Source organism: Halichoerus grypus, chromosome 14, assembly GCF_964656455.1.
Source record: "Halichoerus grypus chromosome 14, mHalGry1.hap1.1, whole genome shotgun sequence".
NCBI classification, from domain to species: Eukaryota; Metazoa; Chordata; class Mammalia; order Carnivora; family Phocidae; genus Halichoerus; species Halichoerus grypus.
In genome coordinates, this window is record NC_135725.1 from 33,394,459 (window position 1) to 33,410,889 (window position 16,431).

The 16,431-nt window shown below is 41.1% G+C and overlaps 1 long non-coding RNA gene across 3 annotated transcripts in view; it reads left to right on the top strand.

Moving 5' to 3' along the window:
• The window catches only part of LOC144380131 (uncharacterized), a 42,657-nt gene that overhangs the window by 6,574 nt on the left and 19,652 nt on the right, over positions 1 to 16,431 (top strand). Inside the window, exons 4-5 of one of the 3 annotated variants that reach the window (XR_013443945.1) lie at positions 4,610 to 4,697; positions 6,741 to 6,942. The exons of the other annotated variants lie outside the window; for them this stretch is intronic. This is a non-coding gene — a long non-coding RNA (uncharacterized LOC144380131). Of the gene's footprint in view, positions 1 to 4,609; positions 4,698 to 6,740; positions 6,943 to 16,431 lie in introns of those variants that run through there. 3 annotated transcript variants of the gene reach the window in all.

A 16,431-nucleotide genomic window follows, 5' to 3' on the forward strand; every position in this document is an offset into this window, starting at 1 on the left:
TACAACAGAAAACTATATGTTAATGAAAAGGAACAAATTACAGTTAAATCCAACATGGATAAATATCACAATGTTGAGAGAAAGAAGACATAAAATGCATAGGGTATGAGTCCACATACATAATCTTTAATTACAGTTACAACCAAATTGCACTGTTTAGGTTCATTGCACTGACGTTCATGGAGTGGCCTTGAAGCCTCTCATTAACATGGCCTTGATGGAGGTTGGTGAATATGTTATTTTAATCTGGAGAAAGTTCCTTTCTATGTAAAGTAGATTATGCAAGGTAACTAAACCTCAGATTGTTGAAAATAAACCTCACTTGAAAGAAAAAATCCCAGAAATTACTAAGAATGTGTCCAAATATTAACAAACAAACAAACAAAAAAACAGGAACTAAGAAATCCTTGGATTCATGGTCACTTCAGAACGTGCTTCAGAATACAGCTCACTATTAAGAAGGCTGGGCTTAAGATGTCCATCGACAGATGAATGGATAAAGAAGATGTGGTATATATATACAATGGAATATTATGCAGCCATCAAAAGGAATGAGATCTTGCCATTTGCAACGACATGGATGGAACTGGAGGGTGTTATGCTGAGCGAAATAAGTCAATCAGAGAAAGACATGTATCATATGACCTCACTGATATGAGGAATTCTTAATCTCAGGAAACAAACTGAGGGTTGCTGGAGTGGGGGTTGGGGTGGGAGGGATGGGGTGGCTGGGTGATAGACACTGGGGAGGGTATGTGCTATGGTGAGCGCTGTGCATTGTGCAAGACTATTGAATCACAGATCTGTACCTCTGAAACAAATAATGCAATATATGTTAAGAAAAAAAGAAGAAGAAGATAGCAGGAGGGGAAGAATGAAGGGGGGGAAATCGGAGGGGGAGACGAACCATGAGAGACGATGGACTCTGAAAAACAAACAGGGTTCTAGAGGGGAGGGTGGTGGGAGGATGGGTTAGCCTGGTGATGGGTATTAAAGAGGGCACATTCTGCATGGAGCACTGGGTGTTATGCACAAACAATGAATCATGGAACACTACATCTAAAACTAATGATGTAATGTATGGTGATTAACATAGCAATAAAAAATTTAAAAAAATTAAAAAAAATTTTATGTGCTAGGTTGAATAGCATATCTCCCAAATTCATGTCCGCCTGGAACTTGTGAGTGTGATCTTATTTGAAAATAGGGTCTTTGCAGATGTAGTCAAGCTAAAATGAGGTTATGCTGGATTAGGGCAACTGGTGTCCCTCTTATAAGAGGGAAATTTGGACACAGACATACACACAGAGGGAAGATGTGGTCATGTGAAGACAGAGACAAAGATTGGAGTGATGCTGTCATATGCCAAGAATACAAAATTTGCCAGCAACCACCAGAAGCTGGAAGAGGCAAGGAAGGATTCTTCCCTAGAGCCTTCAGAGGTGGTGTGGCTTTGCTGATGCCTTGATTTTGGACTTCTAGCTTCCAGAACTGTGAAAGAGTAAATTTCTGTTGTTTTAAGCCCCCAGTTTGTAGTAATTTACTACAAAGCCCTGGGAAACTCATATACCTTAGGATCAGATAGCAGAATTTGAACATAATGAGAAAGGCCAGGAACAATTAGTTGAAGAGGAAGTAAAAGTGAAAGCAGAGAATTCAATATCTGGAAAATTAATACAAAGCAAGAAGAGATTATATAAAGAGAATATTGCCATTCTGTAACACCAAGTCCACTATAATTTGCTCCTTGTCTCTGACACCGAAAGAACTGTTGCTGAATTTTCTGCTAAGGCAGAAATTAGTTCAAGTCACCAAAATTAACATCTCTCTCACAGTGCCTTCTTTAAGAGGCAGTTACACCTAGTTTCAGTTCCTGATCCTGCCATCCTTTGTGTGACTTTGCACCTTTTAGTTAATCTTCCTGAAAACAGATTCCTCATTTCAAAAAATGAGTAAAAGGTGTTAATTACCTAATGTGGTACAGGCATTGTAAAGCACCCATCATATAGTAGGCACTCAAAGTAGCTCACTTCCGTTTTCTTTACCCCAACGTAAGATGATCAAGTGCTACTTAATAAGACTTCATTGGTGCTGTGCTATCAAAATGTATATTCCAGAAAGTGTACCTTACTCTGACATTTATGTTCCTGTCTTATTTCCCTCATGAGACTGTGGTGGTCTGAAAGGTAGAGGGTTAAACTCATCCAAATATATTTTCTAATCTCCTACCCTTAGTGACAGATTGATACATGCACCAAGTTGTACACGGTAAACACTTAAGGATATGAATGAAAGAAAAAATAGAGATGTTTTTAAAAGAAAAAGAACAAGCTGAAAAAACTTGCTCTTATAATGAACAACATACTGAGGTCTTTAGAATTGATTCAGGAAGATTCCTTTCTCCCTCTGCTTTATTCTCTCCATCACCACAAAGATGAAATCAGTTTGTGTTTATTCTTTAAAAAGGAAAGTAAGGTATAATGGATGGACAGGCCTATAGGTTAGTTTTTTGTTGTTTATTTCTGTTCTTTTTTTCTTAAGATTTTATTTGAGAAAGAGAGCATGAGCGGGAGGGGAGAGGGCAGAGAGGGAGGGAGAAGCAGATACCCCACTGAGCAGGGAGCCCAACTTGGGGCTTGATGCCAGGACCCCAGAATCATGACCTGAGCCAAAGGCAGATGCTTAACTGACTGAACCACGCAGGTGCCCCATTTCTGTTTTTATTTAATCTCTTCTCTTCAGAGTTCTCTACAGATGTTTCATTTTTTTAGGTTGGTAACTACAGTCTTGATGGAAGCAAGTGGGAGGGTCCCTGGGGAAGCAGGATCTTCTGAGTAAGAAAGATTCCACACTTAGAAAAGACCTCACTTAAATTTTGTCAGGAGAGGGGGAAAACGGGTCATTTTACCCAGATGATCTTGTCTGAAAGCTGCCATCTAGTGTTCATTTCTGAGAATACGTCCTACGTCCTACAAAGCCTGTGGTTCTCTATCCCAAGGACCATTTTTATTGATGTTTTATAGTTATGCACCAGATTCTAAGACAATTTGGTTACCAAAAGGAACAAATTTTAGAAAGAAAAATATGTTTTTTAATTGTTTTCATCACATACATATAGTACTGTCAAAATAGGACTTTGGAATAACAGCAGTGGAATAACATTTCTGAAGGAAATGATCTAATACTGAACTGATGTAAAAGCAATTGAAAAAAGGAAACTCAGGTTATCTTATCCATCCTTATTGTTAGTAAATGTTACCTGTAGTTTTTATTGGAGAGAGGGTGAGAAGAACCATTTATTGTATATTATCAGAGTGTCAGACTCTGCAAACATTATCTCATATAAATCTTACAACAATCCTTTAATTAAGTATTCTTTACTTGTTTCCCTCATCTTCACTGAGGTATAATTGACAATGTAAATTTGAGTTAAATAGTAGTCCTAACACTATTTTTACATATGAGAAATTGAGGTGAACTAACTGACCTTTTATCAAAGAGCAAGTTGACTAAAGAACCCATATCTATCATACTCACAGTCAGTGCTTATACCACAATGCCTGGTAAACTTTTTGAAATTCAGGGGAATTTTACTGCTTTCATAAACTGTCCGAAGGCCTAAGCAACTCTAGAAACCACTGCAGTAAGAGGAATTGCTAAACTCCCACACTGGTCTGCAGGATTATTTCCTTAAAACAAATTATACTTTTGAGACCTGAACCAAAATGTACAAAATTATAAGTTAAAAACACTAGGGTGGTTTTATACTTGAGTTTTACTAAAACAAATTCATAAAATATATGAGATTTTAAAAATTATACTTTAATTGTAATACATTCAACTGAAACCCCATATTTCTTTTTTTTTTTTTTTAAAGATTTTTATTTATTCATTTGCGAGAGAGACGGAGAGAGAACAAGCAGAGGGAGAGGCAGAGGGAGAGGGAGAAGCAGGCTCCCTGCTGAGCAAGGAGCCCGATGCGGGACTCGATCCCAGGACCCTGGGATCATGACCTGAGCCGAAGGCAGACGCTTAACCATCTGAGCCACCCAGGCGCCCTGAAACCCCATATTTCATATTACATTTAAACCTTCAGCTGTTCCATATTACTTCAGGAATACAGATTCTTGCATGGAATCAACCAAATATGCCGTGCCTCCAGATCTCAGTTTTGCCTTGTGTACAAACTGCATTAATCACAATAGCGAAAACACACAGTTAATTTTTTTAAATTAAAGCAAAAACAGTTAATTTTTTAAAATTAAAGCAAAATATTAAATTTCCTGGGTTCATTATATAATGTATTTAATCAACGTTTTGAAATTTGACAGGTATTTAACATTAAACTCCCTAATTTAGAATAAATATTTTAGAGAACCAGTATGATTTCTTAGTGAATCATTTAGCAAAGAAAAGAGAGCTTGTTGATTTGACATCCATCTTTCTAAAACCTGAGCTGCTTTTCGTAGGCAAGATTATTGTTCTTGAATCCTGACAACAATTCTATAAGGTTTGTAATAATTGTGTGAATTTCAGGTAAACTACTGTCTCAACCCCAAATTTTAGGGTGCTCAACACAATAAAATTTTGTTAATTGTTCACATCATAGTCTAACATGGATTGGTGAGGCCTCTGCTTCATGCATTCATTTACGGAACGAGGCTCCTCTGTCTAGTACTCCACCACCTTCAAGGCAGGTAAGAGTCTTTAAATCCTAGTTTTCCCCCTTTAGGAGTCTGTCTTCAGGGCCAAGCTTTTTATCTATTCCTTGCCTGTGGCTTGTTCTTACCAACCCAGAGTTAGATTTCTCTTCTTGAGCCTAAGATCTGTTTTTGTAAAGTTAACTATAAAATAATTTAATTCAACAGCACCTGGGTGGCTCAGTCAATTAAGCTTCCGCTCTTGGTTTCGGCTGGGGTGGGGTCGTGATCTCCGGTGGTGGGATCGAGCCCTGAGTCAGGCTCCGTGCTCAGTGCCGAGACTGCTTCAGATTCTCTCTCCCTCTTTCTCCCCCTCTGCTCCTCACCCTGCTCGCGCGCACATATTCTCTCTGAAACAAACAAACAAATAAATGAATAAAATCTTTAAAATAATTAAATCAGAATATTAAGCATCAGACACAGTCATTCACGCTGGCAAGTTATCTTTTTGGCTAAATAAATCCACAAATACATTCAGGCAAAATATTCAGAAACAAATTCTTCATGTTTCATACGTTTTTATGAATTGAAGCTTCATGATGTTAGTTTTGAAAATGTATGTATATAGACATATCTGTATATATGGATTTTAATTAATTGACAAGTTGGCAGTTGTTCTTCAGACCTTAAGTATAGATGCATACATACATACATATTTATTTTTAATTTAAGAAACTATAACACATTTGTAGTATTATAAGCTCTTTTATTTTAATTATTTTTTAAAATTTATTTATTTATTTATTTGGTGCAAAAAGGTGATTTTATTAAAGCACAGGGACAGAACCCATGGGCAGAAAGAGCTGCCTTAATTTATTTTTTTATAAGTTCTTTTTAGAGAGGAAAAGCATTTATCTGCAATACAGAGACTACATGTTAAAACAGAGCTGCTTTCACTTACACGTATTTAAATTGTAGTATTTACTCAATACCTCCTGATACACTAAGATTCTTTATTTCAAATGCAAACAAATTCTGTACTTTTAGGCCTTTAATTTAGGCTTCCTTTGAATACTGTGAAATTACCTTATTTTCTTATATTTCCAGTTACTGAAAAGTTAGATTTGGGTCAGTAAGGTGTTAAATTCATCAAAACACATCAGGGGAGCAGTCTTAGGTCCACTTAATATGAAAAGATGGCTTCCATTGGAGCACAGATCTTCTTTTAGGGAGTAGCTAGGGTCTTTGAATGCATCCTTTCTATGGTGTGCCCTCCTCTTAATGGCTACAGGCTTTTGGTGATAATGCATCAGGTAATTAGTCATATATAGAGGCAATTTGGTAGAAGATTCCTCCATCAAATAGTTCCTGGCATCCCCAGAAGGAAATCTGGAAGCTTGAATCATGGTAGTTTTTTGTTTTGTTTTGTTTTTTTAAAGATTTTATTTATTTATTTGACACAGAGGGAGAGAGAGAGAGAGGGATCACAAGTAGGCAGAGCGGCAGGCGGAGGGAGAGGGAGAAGCAGGCTCCCTGCTGAGCAGAGAGTCTGATGCAGGGCTCATTCCCAGGACCCTGGGATCATGACCTGAGCCGAAGGCAGACGCTTAACCAACTGAGCCACCCAGGGGCTCCCAGTACATGGTAGTTTTAAGTTAACAGCAACATAAGGGAGTTGCTGAGGTTTATTTCGGCATTCATTTTAACAAGGCCGTGTTTTTACCACCGTTACATTTGTACTGCATGGTCCACTGGGAGGATGTGGCCTGTACTTGGGGTGGTTATCCATAGGAACCAAATAAGGCAGTATTTACTCTTATACCCGTTGAGAGAGCCCTGCACTTAAGTGGCCCCCACATATCACAAACACTAAACTGCTAAGACCTGTAGGAGAGGGGAGAAGAGTTCTTTTCCTTCTACCCATCTTAGGTTCTCTGGCTGGAACCATGTGAATTAGACTGATGAAAGACAGACTAACAAGAGAAAAACAAGTTTATTAATGTGAGAATATATGTGGGAGTACTCAGAGGTGAGTAACTCTAAGGAATGGTTAGAACTTGGTCTTATATAACATCTTAAAAAAAATTTTTTTTTTTTTAGTAATCTCTATACCCAACATGGAGTGCAAACTCATGACCCTGAGATCAAGAGTTACATCCTCTTCTGACTGAGTCAGCCAGGCATCCCATGGCTTACATAGCATCTTAACAGGGCCATGAGATCTCGCCCTGCATTGGGATCTGTGCTCAGCAGGATGTTTGCTTGAGATTCTTTCCCTCTCCCCCTCCCCACCCTCGCTCGCTCGCTTGCTCCCTCTCTCAAATAAATAAATAAATCTTAAAAAAAAAGAAAATGTGACTGCATCCAAATGCTCTGATGGCTTCCCAGTTGTGCATGGCCAACATCGGAGATGGATACTGCTGCAGGGAGTGGAGAGGTTTTGAGTAGCAGAAGCACTTAAGTAGGACATCATAACAAGTTACATTTTTTTTTCAAATCCTTTCAGATAGCGTGAATGCGAGGGATTCTTACATAACAATTATTATTTCCCAGTAGTGTGGTGCATCAGCTTCTTGCTTCTCTTCATATTTCAATGAGTAGTTCCAGAATTACTCACGAATTAGTTTAGCACAGCATTTGCAACAGCTGTGAAAACATTTATGAATATTAATTCATATTATCTTTAAAATCCTACACATGTACGCCAAGACCTAATATACATGAAATATTCTGTTAACACTGGCAACTAGATGAAAAAAAAACATTGGCAACTAGGTGGACATTGAATGCTAAAATCATGTTTATTTTATTTATTTAAGATTATTTATTTATTTATTTTAGAGAGAGAGCGTGCTCGAGCAGGGGGAGGGTCAGAGGGAGAGAAAATCTGAAGCAGACTCCATGCTGAGCGTGGAGCCCGAGGCAGGGCTCGATCTCACAACCAGGAGATCAAGACCTCAGCCAAAACTAAGAGTCAGGTGCTCCGCTGACTGAGTCACCCAGGCGCCCCATTAATTTCACTTTTATAACAATATTTAATAAGATTTAATTACATTTTCCAAAAATTAAGATTGTTCAACTTTAAATAATTCTGGCTTAAAATCTTTACATTCTTTAATTACAACATTTTTGCCCTTTGATTTTGGAAGATAATTCTGAAAACTTTAGAAGAAAAATAACTTCAAAATGTGTGAAACTAAGTTTATGTTTATTACTCTTTGCTGTTATTGCAATCACTCATGTCACCCTGACTCCTAAGTAGAATTAGATAGAAGCCTGATACTGAAAAATAAATAAATAAGAAAGAAAAGAAACCTGATATTGTACACCTTATTAGGAATACTCCCATTGTGTGCGAGTGTAGGAAAAATTCAAGGTTTTGTGTGTAAACAATATTTTTGCCTTATATACATGAATATCATGTTCCCTTTATCTTCACCATGCCCTTCAAAACCAAGAAAACATATGGATGTAGAGACCACAAAGGTTTTCAAAAAAGCTGAAATTAGAGTTTTGTAGCATTGAAATGGAGTCTTTTCACCAAAGTATAATATAACTTGAAATAGGAAATAGCAATTAGACTCTGCCCAGATCTGTTGACTAACTTTAAGATTGGGTTAATCTTTCTTAATTGGGAACACTATAGAAGAAAGTCCCACAGGGACTGGTGGTTGAGACACTGTCAAACAGTTACGAAAGTTCATTTTACTTTTGCTGAACATTGGCATGTTGTGCTGAATTTGACACCTTGAAGGACTGGCATTGAAGTGCAAAACCAAAGGCTGCAACAGCCTGACTTTGATACAGTGAATGGAACCAGAGTGCACCTGCGCTTACAGTTTTCTGAATATCAGCCCACAATGGGTTCCAAACATTCCCAGCAAAGTTCCTTTCGGGTTCCCCATCTGAAAGCTCCACTTGCAGGGACAGAACATGCTCCATATAGATGCTTCCAATAAGCGGCACTTGCCCTAAACTTAAAACATGGCCATTGCTGGGGCGCCTGGGTGGCTCAGCCGTTAAGCGTCTGCCTTCGGCTCAGGTCATGATTCCAGGTCCTGGGATCGAGCCCCGCATCGGGCTCCCTGCTCAGCGGGAAGCCTGCTTCTCCCTCTCCCACTCCCCCTGCTTGTATTCCCTCTCTCGCTGTGTCTCTCTCTCTCAAATAAATAAATAAAATCTTTAAAAACAAAACAAAAAAAAACATGGCCATTGCTGAAGTGCCTCCTTGTAAGAGGTCCAAAAGGATACCTAAGCCCATCTATGACCTTACCACTATCCAGAGGCTGCAGAGACCCCAGGGCTGTGGGAGACTTGCCACATGACACGATCTCCACTACAGAGCTCCGAGGCTGGTGAGACCTGCGACTGGTGGGTCAGAGCTCACACCTCTGATGTCACTGCTCTGGAAGGCCCCATGCTCAGGTGTGGAAACCTATTACTCAGTGGGGGTGCTTTGACTCCAGCTAGTTCCCACCCTAGAGGAATCACACAGGTGACTAGGCATCATTTCCAATTTGTATCTTCTAGCTGTGTGAGGACTGGTCAGTCCAACAAGGAAGCAGCGTGCTTTGGTGGTTTTGGCTTTAGTTCAGGTACTGCATGGAGCAAGCCTAAAGAACTTAGGTTGGACTATCAGTTGACCAAAGTGATTTGATAGGACCTGGCCTAATGGCTCTTTCCCCAGTAGATGCAGGGTCATATGACGCTCCTCAAACCCAGCGGGTCACATGAGGTCTTAAGAAGTCAGGAGCATTGGCATCCAGGTCTTTCTGGCCTCACGTGGGCAATCTACTACCACCTTAGTGGAAAAAATCTCTCAAGTCAGACCCTCAGTACTATGCCACCTTTCTCCTGCTACTTAACCCTCCAAGGTCCAGACATACAAGCCCAAGTTAACCATCCTTCCCAGCATGTAGTGCTGGTGGAGGGTCTGGAACCAGGCAGCCAGAAGGTGCTGAGACCACTGGAACACGGATGTTTCCTCTTGTGTTTGCTGTGATATGCCCATTGTCACCTTGAGTGAGTGTGGACACCGACAGCCCACCCAGGTCTGTTGGGTTTTCAGTCCTTAAGCTTGCAGCTCTCTGGAGAACCCGAGTTGGCAGCCCTGTCCATGGAGTGCTGGTGCATGCAGATACCACTAGATGCCAGACCCAGTCCTGTCCCTCACCCCATGGGCCCCTCTTTTTCTGAAATCACCATCCCCAGAGAGTGAGATCCCCCAGGATATTCCCCAGACCCTGGGATCAGCTTTTCCACTTTCCCCTTCTGGAGTCAATACTTTATAGTGCCTCCACCCAAAATATCTCACCACCAGGAGGACCTTCATCACCAACTAGTTGTTTAGAACTCTTCTTCATGGGATGCCTGGGTGGCTCAGTCGGTTAAGCATCTGCCTTCAGCTCAGGTCATGATCCCAGGGTCCTGGGATGGAGCCCTGCATTAGGCTTCCTGCTGAGCAGGGAGCCTGCTTTTCCCTCTCCCTCTGTTCTCTCTCACTCTTTCTCTCTCTCAAATAAATAAATAAAATCTTAAAAAAAAAAAGAACTCTTACTCATTTGTGGAAATCCGTGGGCCTTTTTCCACCTCATCTTTCTGGTAGGCTATTTCTCAGACTAAAGACAGTACATGTCTCTCACCTGTAAAAATGGATCACCCGTTTCACCCTGAAGACTATATACATTAAACTGACCCCCATCTTTTTTAGACCTAAGCCCTTCAGCTCAGATTGTTCTTTCCTCAAGGTCCTTGATTTACCAACCCATCATAGGGCTAGAGGAACTAATCCACCTTTCCCTTTTCAAGGTAGAAGTTTCTTGGCATTCTTTCCTTGGGCTGCTTTGTTAAAACACGTTTCAAAATAAGGTATAAATGTTCCTTTGGTATTTAGGTTTAGCAATTTTATCAAACAATATTTTTCTCTTTGCACTGCCCTGGCATCATGCATTTCTGAACCAAACAATTCATATCTGACTCTTATATCACAAAATAGGTTTGGCATTAGCTACAATGGAGGACCACCTCAAAGCCTGTCCTGTTTGAACTCTCCTGCTTGGACCTCAGCTGCTGCAGCAAGGAAGCCTAAATAAGCCCAAATGTAGGAGGCCTGCAACAGCCCCAGCTGAGTTTCCAGTTGGCATCTGCTAGGTGCAAAGACTAAACAGATATCTTGTGGCAGAAAGATGAATACCCAGCACTTGTTATAGGTGATTGGTTTAGAAAGGGTTTTGCCTTATCTAGATACTTGAAGAGCCATTATACAAAGGGGCAAAGAATGCTTAACAACACTATTACTAAATTATACTTAAATTTAAAAACAAAGGCTCTTTCATTCTTACATTTCAAAGTACACATTTCAAAAGTTTACATTGTCCACCAGTCTCATCCATTCGTGGGTAATGGGTCTGATAAATAATACTAAATTTCCCTAGTCAGAATCACTGGCTTCTGTTCCTTTAAGTATACAGCTTGATATTTCATCACTTGGAAATCACAAAGAAGAACACATGGAAGTTTACAGATGAAGTAGCAGTTTTTAAAGGATAATTTAGATCATGCTCAAATAGAGCTCTGCAGATTTTTTATTGCACTGTTCTTCCCCTGAGAAAGAAACTAGTTACGTGAACATGAAACCCCAAATCTTGATGAACAAACATATTTTGCATGCTGTAGGACTTTTTAAAAGAAATGATTACTGTTTCAAAGTATATTTTCCAGAGTCCAGTGGACTTCAAAACATCAAAACCTGACTGACTCTCTAATTTACTGTATTATTAGTATTATGAGTAATTGAGAAACTCTTTTTTTTTTTTTTTAAATGGCCGAAGAGTCACATGTGCTACCAACTGAGCCAGTCGGGTGCCCCAAAAGTTGTTTTTTGTTTGTCTTTGAGAAACTCTTTTTTTTTTTTTAACAAGTAGTTAGTGTCTCTGAGGTAATTTCAAAGGTACATAATAGATTTCAAAAGGATCATAGCTACCCTGAAACTATAGTTTATTATCAGAACTAAATGAATTATTCTATCTGGCAATAATATTGTTAATTTTAATTACAATTCAAATTTAATGGTAATTCTACTTCAGGGACATACTACAGTTGTCTGGGTCATAATTTAGTTAATTTCCTAGTTGGCCTACTTCAATAGTCAAGACTGAAACAAGTACAATATATAACATGTTATATTTCATATAGTGTTTTATAGCTTTGAAAATGCTCCCATTTTTAAAAAACATTGTGTTTGATGTGCATAACAACTCAAGGAGGTCAACACTGGTGTAGCACCTTCAATTTTCAGGTAAAGAAACAGAGACTCAATTATAGTTTGTTGAGCAGTTATAACTTACATCACACAACTGGTAAATAGTGGAGATGGATCTGGAATAGGCCTCTAGAATTCCTGTTGTTTCCCATTACACCAAGAGTTGAGAATACTACTTAAAAGGGCAGACACAGGCTCCATGTGACTTGGAGCAAATTAATCTCATCATGAGACGATTTATCTGTAAAATGGGAATAATAGCATGTACTTCACTGGGTAATACTTCACTGGAGATAAAAGGTGCTAATGCTGCCAGAGCACCTAGAACAGTGTCTGGCAAATAACAAGCCCCGTATAAATGTTAGCAATTCGACCATGTCACCTTAACTCCTAATGCGATGGAGGTCTCATGCACCTTTATTAATAATACACCCAATAGGGCACAACTCAGAAATTTTGTAAGTGTGGGAAGAGTAGAGAGCAAACCATATTTTTTACTTCCAATATTCCCACTATTTTTGATTTAATTATATTCCCACAATATCTTTACAACCAAGTAAATATGTGTTAGGAACACTTGCCTGGGATTGAGACCACCAAGACCCTGAGTTACTGAAGAAGCTGAGATCAAGGGAACACACCAATCAATGTGTAACAATTTCAAATAAAAACAAAGCAATTAATCTCAGCCCACATCCACTGATTAGTACATGGAGTGACCTAATATTCTTTGCATGGAAGATGCTAGGTCGAAGCCCCAGTGAGACCCAGCTGCAACACTGCAGATTGTTTAAAGTGTTTCAGTCCTGCCGAACTCATCTATGGCTCTCACTCAGCACCAAAGGCCTGTGCGGGTCTTTTTGGACACCTTGGACTGGGCAGAGCTTAATGCTCAGCTACAAAAGATTGCTGCAAACTGGCTTTGGTAAATAGTCTGGGACCAGGAGGCACCCACAGTTCTAATTATGCCAGTGCAGGCCAAAGTTGGTTCAGCCTCCGCGTTCCTGACAAACCTCTGGCCCCCTTTCCCATCGGGGCCTCGTCCAGGCCTCCCTCTCTAAAATCTCCAACAGCGGGAGCCGGACGCTCTCCGCGCTCCCGCTTTCATGGCGCAAAATGAGGGCATTTTCGTGAACAAACGCAGCTCTTGCTGCGAAGTCCGGTATGAGGGGTTGGCAGAACCTAGGTCTTCCCACTGAACAAAAAGGCAGAGAGGGGACGTCAAAGCCCTAGGCTCTGACGTTGCGGCTCCGCCCACCGCGGCGGCTCTGACGTCACCGCCTCTGCGGGACTCGGCGAGGCCTGGGTACCCGGGTAAGCTCTGTCAGGGCCTGTCAGCGGGGTGTTGCGTCTGTCCACCCGCTTCCCGTCGGTTCCTCTCTTCTCTCCGATCTTTCCTCATCCTGCGAAAGCCAGGATTTTCTAGGCCTCGGGGGCCGGAAATGATGAGAAGGTGGCGCTCGTCTGAGTGAAGCGCGGAGGATGGAGTTGGAGAGAGGAACATGACTGGAACCCTCCAGGCCATGGAGGTTCACGTTGCTTCAAGTGCCTTGGGTCCGGTGCTCACCGCTGCGGTTGACCGTCCAGCTATACGTCCTTCTGTACTTTCATGGTCCCCCTGCAGGTCACACGACACACGGAGGCCGGTGGCTCCCAGGGGAATGTTTCTGTAACTGACAGCAGTCTGGCAGTTGACACCTTCATCGCCTGTACAATGGCCCACTCACCTTTTTAGCGAGGATCTTGACCTGTCCTTCCCGGAGATCCCTGCTGGGCTGGGTGGGGTGGAGGCGGTGCAACTGCCGCAGGACAGTTTCTGTACACTGCCATACCAGATTCTGGAGGCATCAGCAGCTAGGGAGGGCAGGGACGGTAGGGCAGTTTCTGCCAGTGCCCTCTGTTCCTGTGGCAACTGCCAGCCTGGTGGAGTGAGCTTCTGACTGACCATTACCCCTCCTGCTAGTAAGACGTTTTCTGCAGTGCTTTTTGGCACATGGTCTGACCCACCTCCTCAACTATGAGAGCTTCCTGGGCCTAAACCCTTCTTCCATCTCCTTTTCTACCAGGCACTTCAGGCTGGTAAAAACACCTAGGTCCTGGGGAGCTTGGGTGGCTCAGTCAGTTAAGCGTCTGCCTTAGGCTCAGGTCATGGTCCCAGGGTCCTGGGATCGAGTCCTGCATTGGGCTCCCTGCTCAGTGGGGAGCCTGCTTCTCCCTCTGCCTGCAGCTCCCCCTGCTTGTGTTCCCTCTCTCGCTGTCTCTGTCAAATAAATAAATAAAATATTAAAAAACAAAAACAAAACACCTCGGTCCTTAAAGTCTGGTGGAGAAGCTGAGTTCAAAATTAAATTTGGAATATTTCAGGTGGATTAAAAAATATTTCAGATATTTTTAAATATCTGATAACTGTAAAAATGTAGATAATTGTGAGGGTTGGTGCGGTTGGTAAGATAAGTCTTAATATCCTGTGAAACAAATTAATGTCTGAATATGTTCAATAGTTTTTTGACAACTGTGTAGTCACAGTTGTGATTGATGAGAGCCATACACTTTTGGACTTTTGGATCCTGCAGGGCAAGAAAAATTTGACAGAATAACCCCTCATCTATTCATAAACACATATATTTCTAGTTTATTATTTAGTAGTCTTCTGCCCTCATTTGAAAATGTGAAAGAAAAGTGGGTGCCTAAGATAATTCTCCATTGTCTGAAGACTCCTTGCTTGTTGGAACTGAAATTGATCTCAGAAATGTGACTCTCCATGATTGAGAAGCTTGCCAGAGACACGTAGAAACCTGTCACTGCACAGACTGCTGAAGTGCTGGTCTGTGACCTGAAGGCTGTGAAATATGTGGAGTGTTCTGCTTTCACACAGAAAAACCTGAAGGATGTGTTTGACAAAGCACTGTTGGCTGCCTTGTAGCCTCTAGAACTGAGGAATAGCTGCAGTTGAGTACTGCTCTGAAAGTACCTGCAGAGCACTTTCTGACCATTACCATCAGACTAAAGTGACATATAAATCAAATTAAAATTTAATTTTGCAGGGGTGCCTGGCTGGCTCAGTTGGATGAGTGTGCAACTCTTAATCTCAGGGTCGTGAGTTTGAGCCCCACGTAGGGTGTAGAGATTACTGAAATAAATAAATGTTTAAAAAAATAAAATAAAATCTATTTTTGCAGTTGTAGGGGGAACTGCTCCATGCTGGTTCCCTAATGACCTTACACCCTGCTTGCTACTCTGTCAGCCTTACTTGACACATTTGGCATCCAACCTGGGGCTGCTAAGGCTAGGAAGTCTTTTTTTTTTTTTTTTTTTTTAAGGTTAGGAAGTCTTTTTTGGAAGGAAGAGCCACTTGGGCCAGGGTAAGACCTATCATCAGACTCCCTGGGTTGTATGCTTTTGTCTAAGTGGTGGACAAGAGGGGGGAATGAGCCTCTTTCCCTCCTCTTGTCATACTTGTTATTAGACACTGTGTGTTGGGCTGTGATATGAGAAACGCCCCCCCCCCCCCCCGCCCCCGGCCCGATCTGATAGTATATGTTTCCTGTTAGTGAGTGTTTGGAGGCTTAGAGAGGTGTCTGAATAGTGTCTTATTGTTAGTTCATTTGTTGAAACTGAGTGGACAGCCACATAAATCTGAAAGTAAGTGCAAACCTGTGTTTACTGAGGTAGAGTTGCTCCTTCCATGCCCCCTGATCTCTCCTTCCCTCTTACCCTGACCTTTACTGCTCTAAGAAAGTTCCCCTTTACAGCAGCTGACCTCCTCTGACCTGAACTCCCTGAAGAGATGGCATGCTCTTTGGGCAGCCTTTGTAACCCCTGAAGTGCCTGTGTTAAACTCTTTGGTTTGTGTCTCTCTAAAAAGTGTCTGAATTCAGCTGATAGGGTTTGGGCCAAACTTACAGTAAAGATGAAAAAGCTATTAAGTGAGGGCTCTCAGCCAATTCAATGTACCATTGTGAAAATATATAATTTAAATGATATGTTACTTTCTTGTAGTATGAATGCTTATAAATGTTAGAGAAAAATTTTTCTGATGTCCGAAGTTTCCACTATGTAAATAATGTCTGTTGGTTGACAAAGCAAAAGTTTCTGTCTCTATGAGCAGGTGTGACTGATAAACTCTTACAAAATTCAGGGCCTTCTTACCATAATGTTTGGGGACTGTGTGGGTGAATTTACCACACTGCCTTCTAGCAGTCAGAGAAAAAATGATGCTTCTCACAAAGTAAAGGACTGTATGATTCTTACGGAGCTACCATGATCTGTCAGACTTGTAAGTCCTGCCAGTAGTCCTGCTTATCTGTGGTAAAAGAGTTCATACCATTATGGCCTTTGGAACTTATCTATATTATGTTTTATTCAGTGAACAGTTCACACACCCAATGGTTCTAACTGATACCTCTGAATATATTGTGGGGACAGATGTGTATGTGGAATACTTCTCTTGACTGTAAGGAATGTTCCCATTGGGGAAATGCCACAAATACCAGTACTCGTGGGGCAGGTCTGTAAGCCGGAGCACACCTG